Source organism: Manis pentadactyla, chromosome 3 (assembly GCF_030020395.1).
Source record: "Manis pentadactyla isolate mManPen7 chromosome 3, mManPen7.hap1, whole genome shotgun sequence".
Classification (NCBI taxonomy): Eukaryota; Metazoa; Chordata; class Mammalia; order Pholidota; family Manidae; genus Manis; species Manis pentadactyla.
The window spans coordinates 220,048,631-220,055,750 of NC_080021.1; the positions used below are offsets into that span (position 1 = coordinate 220,048,631).

The window sequence follows — 7,120 nt, forward strand, 5'->3', positions numbered from 1 at the left end:
CCCCCCCCTGGAACCCCCTCCACCCAGGGATGCCCCCGAGAGCCAGCTCTGGGGGCTGGGCACTGCCTGCCTGCCTGTTTCCTCATCTGTGACTTAGGGGGACAGTGTCTCATAGGGCGGTCCCCCTCCCCAGTCCCCGGCCTCGCTGTCAGCTCCTGGGAACCCCACATCCACCACCCGGGTGCCAGCCAGGATCTGGGGCAGGAGAAAGGCTCACTCCCCAAGCCGCATGGACACCAGCCAGCCTGGGCTGGGACACCCGCTGCATCTTTTTCTGAGAAGAGAATTCCTTTCTGGGCCATTGTTGGGTTCTGGGGGGAACAAAGGGGCCTTGTGCAGGCCCCTCCGATAGGACCCCACAAGGCCCGGCATTTTCCCTCCAAACGTAAAACCCTGCAGCGGGAAGTTTTTCTCATAACCCCGGACTCTTTGCAAGTACAGAATCCCTTTTGTTGCAGGGTCCGGCACGCAGCATGGGGAGGACGTGCTTTCTCCTTCTCATCCTTGCAAAATGCTGCGTGCCCAGTGAGCGAAGGGCCTGGAGGGAGTGGGGGCCACAGCGGCGTGCCCCCCAGATCCTCTGTGGGTACCGAGGGGTTTAAGTGAACACATTCCTCAGTGCCTCCAGCACCCACTGCTCTGTCCCCAGAGAGAGGAACATCCCTCCTGACAATCGACCCTGCCTGGCGGAAGGGCCAGAGCTGTGGCTCCCGAGCGCCACTCCCATCCCGCACAGACACCCATCACTCTGACCTTTCCTCCAACTGTAAAGTCGCACACATTCACTGCAGCACTTTGGGAATGCAGGGAAATGGGGGAGATCACACAAAAAAGGTAAAAAATCACTAGTGATTCCTTCCAGCCCAGCAGGGGTAGCTTAATAGTGTTTGGGGCACATCTTTCCAGTATTTTCTTTATACATTTATAATGTCCCTTTTTATGCACAAAATTGGAGCCCCTGTCCATTCATTCAGTCACTCCACAAGCAATTATCAGACAGCTGAGTGCCTAGGGCTGCCCGCGAACCGGGGGCACAGCGGAAAAGAAGCAGAGCTCGGGCAGACGGTGGGATGGTCGTTGGGTAAACACCCAGATCGCCATTAATTACTCTTTTTCACTTAACAATGCATCATGAGTGTTCACCCGGACCATTAAACGTGCCTCTGCAATGAGTTCTGACTGTTGCGCAGGATCTTGTCGAAGGCCTCGTTCCACAGTTTATCGAACAGCTTCCAGCACAGATTGATTTCAAAGCTGCTGTTCGTGCGCCAGGGCATGGTGAGCGTGGTCTCAAAGAGCCCGTGGGTCGGGCGCTGTTATTAATCCCCTCATGTGGATGAAGAGACGGAGGGCCAGAGAGATGCCCTGTCGTGCCCTCTGGTGACTCTCCAGCTGATAGTCCCTCCCAGCTCCCCGTGAGGAGGACGTCTCTGTCCCTCTGCAGGATCTAATCGGGGCTTGTGGCCCCGAGACCGGCGGGGTGTTCTCTCCAGTATCCTCACTTTACCATCTCAGGACCCTCCTACACGACATCAGGCCCGTGGGGCAGAGGCAGAGACCCCAGCTCCGGCTGGCCCTGGCTGGGCAAGGGGGCCCTCCACCTGGTGGTCCTGGCCTCCAAATGGCCCCTGGCTCCCCTGGAGGAAGAGCCCGGGCTGAACGATCACCCCCTTGTTCCCACTGCAAGGACCTCCCTGCAGAGTGGGACATCTTCTCTGCGCCGTTTCTGTGAACATGACAGCGCTGGGCCCCTCACGTCAGTGCAGCTATGCTGAACATCTTGTGTGTGTTACTGGCCATTCATACACCTGTGGAGAAATGGAGAAATGTCTATTTAGTCCTTTGCCCGTTTCTAGACTGGGTAGTTTGTTTCTGCGTTGTTGAATTGCAGGGGTTCTTTATGGATTCTGGGTGTTAATCCCTTATCACACACATGCTCGGCAAATATCTTCTGTACTGCGCATTGTGTTTTCACGTGGCCGTGGACTTGGATGCGTGCAAGTGTTCATCTGATGCAGTCCCTGTGTCCTCATGGCCTGTGCCTTCTGTAAACCCAGCTTTCATATACCCATAAAAGGAAATGTGCTGCCCTTAAGAGATCCCAGTGTGAACGGCCCTTCAATCAGCCTTCAAGGTCCATCATTTATTCAACAAACACTTGCTGGGAGACTGGTACTTGCCAGGCTCTGTGCTAGGCACCTGGGGTGCGTGGATGGACAAGACAGAGACTCCTGCCTGCTCAGGGCTCACAGAGTAGCAGGAGGGAGACACGGGGGAGCATGAGGTAGGATTATGGGGCCACGGAGGGAAGGAGCTCCCTGGAGAAGGTGCCGGCTGTGCTGAGGACTCAGGGGTGAGGGAACGGCCAAGGTCCACACCGGGACTCCCCAGGGGCTCACCAGGAGCGGGGCTGCAGCAGAAGCAGCTCTTGGGAGGTGCAGGGTGCTGCTGGGGGGAGAGGGGATGATGCAGAGGGCTGGGGTGGCCCTTGGAGGTGGGCCACAGACCCAGTACCCACACTGGGACTGGGCATCACCCAAGGGGAAGGTCAGGAGGGGAGGGGCCACCCCACAGGCCCACGCACACACTGCCCCCTGCCTCTCAACACCCCTCATCACCGACAAGGAACTGAAGTGGGTGCTGGCTCCTGGGCAGCCACTGGTCAAAGGCTGCCCGGGGGGCACTGGTGCCCCAGAACATTAGTGCCCAAACTTATGACATATGGCTAGGATGGGCAGCCCTGGGTGCAGGCACTTGTGCCCCATGGCCGGTGCTGTATGGGTCTCCTGGGGCCCCCATGGCAAAGGCCCACAACCCCAGGGGCTGTCAACACCGAAACCCACTTGTTGGTCTGGAATCCAGGTGTGGAAGGCCACGCTCCCTCTGGGGGCTCCAGGGCAGGGTCACCCTGCCTCCCCCGCTCCTGGTGCCCCAGGCACCCTTCCAGTCTCCGCTCCATCCTCACAGGCTCCTCCCCTACGTCTGTGTCTGCTGCTTCTCTTCCAGGGATGCCCGTCACTGGAGGCGGGGTCCACCCTAATCCAGGCTGGTGTCATCTTCAGGTCTTTGACTAATTGTATCTGCAAAGACCCTATTTCCAAATAAGTCACTTTCTGAGGTTTTGGGTGGGCATGAGTTTGGGGGGCTCCACTCAGCCCACTGCGGCTCCGTCTCTGGGGGGCCCGGAGACCAGCAGCTGCTTCTCCACTGCTAAGGCTGCCGGGCAGCCTGCGCCACAGCCCGGCTTGCTGCAGTGCTCTAGTTCTGGGCCCCGCTCTGCCAGTCTTCCAAGTCACCCAACAAAGGGCCCAGGACGGGCAGGGGCCTGGCGGCCGCCTCTCAAACCCAGAGCGACCAGGAGCACGGGCTGCCCTCCCGGCCCGGGCCGCACTGCAATCCCAGCTCTACCACAGAAAAGACCCGCTGGCTCTGCCACACGTCAGTGGTGACATTAGCTCTGCCACCACATGCCAGCGCACTGTCCCTAGCAGAGGGGCCCCTGGACCTCTGTAGGCTTATCCGCCACTTCCTCTCCTCAGCCCCCGATCAGATTCATCTGGGATTGTCAACACGACAAGCTGGTGGGATGTTCCATGAAGGCCTCGACAGGGCAGGCGCCTGAGGCCATGGCTGTGAAGGAGCAGCGGGTCCTCGTGGCCCTGGGCCGGTCCGTGGGCGGCTGTCTGGCCCTGCGAATGCTGACCCCACCTCAATCCCAGCAGGCATAGGAGTGAAGGCATTGCCGGCTGCCATGTCAGAGCCAATAAAAGCAGTTTGTTTGGGAAGCATAGGTTGCGCGGCCGGGAGAGGGGAACCAGGAGGGGTGGGGCAGCCTTCAGGGGGGGTGGCCATGCCAGCCACCAGGACACCTCAAGCCACCAGGGAGCCGGGGGGTCAGTGGGAACCTCTGTGTTACCCACATCCATCCCCAGGGTGCTGCCACTCCTGGGCGCTTCTGGTCCCTGAGAAGGAAAGTGGGTAAGGATGCAGGTGCCAGCCACCAGAAGTGAGGGGACGTGGGTGGAGGACCCACAGAACTGGGGTGGGAGAGGAAGAGAGTGTCAGGCAGAGCCAACGGCTAGGGAGGCACTGGTGGGGAGTCAACCTAAGACGGCTTCCCGGAGGTGGCCAAACCCAGGCTTCAGCTAGGAGGACCCCTCTAGCATGGGGCCTTCGGGCCTGGCTCCTACTGGGCAGCCCGGTGCTGCTCATTCAATGACACGAAACCAAGGAGTTGTGCTGTCGGTGCCCTACTTCCTGGGCGAGGAGGCAGCGGGCACACCAAGCGGCCCCCACAGCCTCCCCTTCCTTTCCTCCGGCCTCCAGGGCAACAGCTGCCCTGTGTCCTCAGGCAGCTCCTTTCTGGAGGCCAGTCCCTCTTCCAGCTGCAAGCCCCCCAGGAGGCCATGTCTGGGCCACAGCTTTGAGGGCCACCTGCACCCCAACTCCCCAAGGGAGGCTTCGGTCCCCTTCTCTCCACTTTCCCACCAGGGAGAAGGCAGGCCTGTCAGACTGGAAGTGTCCAAAACTGGATGCGACCACCACCCTGCCCCTTCCCCTGCACACCCATCACAGAAACTTGGGGTACTGCCTCCCCTCGTCTGCCTGCATCCCCATGTCTGACCCGTCAGCCAGGGTGAGCTTCTAAAGGGTACTAAAAAACAACAGCATTCCCTGCTTGACGCCCTCCAGACATCCCTCAGTGCTGGGATGAAGACCCCTGTGCCTGCCTGTAGCTGGGGGTCCTGCATGGGGGGACTTTCTTGCCCACAGCCCCTGTGCCTCCACAGTCTCTGTTGCTCTCTTTCTGCCTCTTGGAGGCGCCAAGCACCTTCCTGCCACAGGGCCTTTGCACAGGCCATTGCTGCTGTCTCAAGGCTCCACCCCACCCTCCATGTCATTCAGGCCTTGAGGGACCTTTTCTGACCGTCCCAGGGTAGACACACGGCTGCTCATAAGTGTCCGTCTGTGTGGTGAGCTCCTGAGCCTCACACAGCAGGTCTTCTGTGAACAAGTGAGGGTATGAGCCACCTTCACGGCCACCCCCAGAGGCTCTGTGCCCCTTCGCCGTGGCCCAGGGCTGGCATCTGTCCCTCCAGGGGCCCTGCAAAACCCCTGTCCAACTATAGGTTCTGAGGGGAACAGGATGGCCGGGAGCTCAATCAGGGGCTCCCCACCGCAGGACGCCCTTATTGCCCTGCCCCTCCAGGGTTCAAAGGGCCCTGAGGGGGCAGACCAGACCAGCCAGAGAGGAAATCCTTTTATTTTTCCAAGACAAATGGAAACAAACCACTTCTTGTTTATTTCCTGGAGAATTGTGCAAGGGCGGATTGGTGCTGCGGGGGGAGGGGTACTCCGGTTAACTCTTGGTCCCCTGAATTTAATTGTCCCCCCTTCCGGCCTGGGGAACTGACTTCCCGAAGCCCTCTCCAAGGGGGAGGGGAAGACAGTGAAAACACAACAAATCAAAGCCTCCGCAGGCCGAAAATAAGCTCCCGGCCTGTGGAATCCAAGAATCTGGAAGCACCCCCGAGCCGCCCCTGTAAGGGGGATGTGGGGCCTGGGGACCCAGGGGGGCCCCTGACCAGGATGGGCTCCAGAGGTGGGGACGGCTCCCTGCAGTGGGAGGAGTCACACTGCGCCGGCAGGCAGGCTGGGGATCCTGGGCTGGGGGCGCGTCTGCGGCAAGCTTTCCCATGACCTCACCCGGAAGGGCCGAGTCTAGGGAGGTGAGCCACCCCCCAGCAGCTGTCAGGCCGCCCCAGCCAGACGGCCCTGGCTGAAGACGCCCCGGCCGCGCTGGGCCTTAGTGGGACGGAGGCCTGAGGTTGCCCCACTGCCTTAGCCTCCACCTGCCCGCAGTAGGCCAGCCCGCCCGGCTTACCGGAGCTCCTGCACTGGGCCGGACCTCACGCATCAGCTCCAAGCTGCAGGGTGTCCCCCAGCCTCTTGGCTGTAGAAACAAAGGCCAAAATGGGTACCAAGCAGGCAAGCGTTGGACCCTGTGCACAGGAGACAGGCGGACGCACAGACAGAGGTCACTCTGGGCTGGACAGGTGTCAGTGCCCCCACGCCTGATCTCCCCAGCCCACCCCACATCCTGAGAGGTAGGCACTAGCACAGTCACCCCCACTTACAGAAGAGGAAACCGAGGCTGGAGGAAGTGGAATGGCAGCTGGAAGCGCCACAGAAGGGGCTAGACATGAGGTGGGTGTCGGGTGGGACCTTTAGTGACCAGCGCCATGCGGAGGCTGGGCCACTTGGCAGGCAGAAGCTCTCCCCAGCAGGGGTGGCCCCCAGCCCCTCTGCCCTTGGCCTGGTCGCCTCCCTCTCTGGGCCCCCCTTCCACCTCCTCCAGCCTGGCCGTGCTCCGCCCCCGACGTGCTGGTTCTCACAGTCCCAGCAGCAACTCCCTCACGGTTCCTGCAGACACAGGCCACTTCCTCCCGGCTCCCTGACCCCCCCAGCCCGGCTCACTGGGAACACCAACCAGATGTTGGGACCGAGGCCCACGGGGGGTGTGGGGTGGGCGGAAGTGACCGAGGTGTGGGGTGGGAGGGGAGGGTGTTGGCTGGGAGTGCAGACAGGCTGAGACCTGGGCTGGGGCCTTCAGAGAGAGACGGGACCCCAGGCCGCCCCTCACTGCTCAGATGGGGAGACTGAGGACCAGGAGGCCCCAGGGCTGACTCATCCCAGGCCTCCTTTTGGGTTTCAGCCCTGTCCTTCCCCGTCCCCATGAGCCTGCCTCATACAGGCTGGGCACCCTAGGTTCCCTGGAGGGTGCAGGGGCTGTGGAGTTTCCACACCTGCAGACCCCGAGTGACCCATTGGCCATCGTGGAGCTGCTGGAGCACCTGAGTGCCCAGGGCCACCACCAGCCAGGTGGCAGCCCCTACTGCCCACCCACCCAGTGCCTTCTGAGGCCCTGCCCACTGAATGCTGCGGACGCCTGAGGCATGCCTGGGCCACACAGCCGGGTGACAGCCCCACTACTACCCTCCACATGTACACACATGTGCAGATGCACATCCAAGCCTACTTGTCCAAATACATGTGTGTGCATACTCATCCACAAATATACAGGTACACACACAGCACACATGTGAGGACATGCACACAC

At 61.0% G+C, this 7,120-nt stretch overlaps 1 long non-coding RNA gene across 1 annotated transcript; it reads right to left on the reverse strand.

Moving 5' to 3' along the window:
• Window positions 1-1,069: 1,069 nt before the first annotated feature.
• LOC130683203 (uncharacterized) lies at window positions 1,070-6,375 on the reverse strand. Its single transcript, XR_008996822.1, has 3 exons — window positions 6,138-6,375; window positions 5,885-5,953; window positions 1,070-1,808 (listed from the first exon to the last, which is right to left on the reverse strand). It is a non-coding gene; the product is annotated as an uncharacterized LOC130683203 (long non-coding RNA).
• Between the last annotated feature and the right edge of the window lie 745 nt (window positions 6,376-7,120).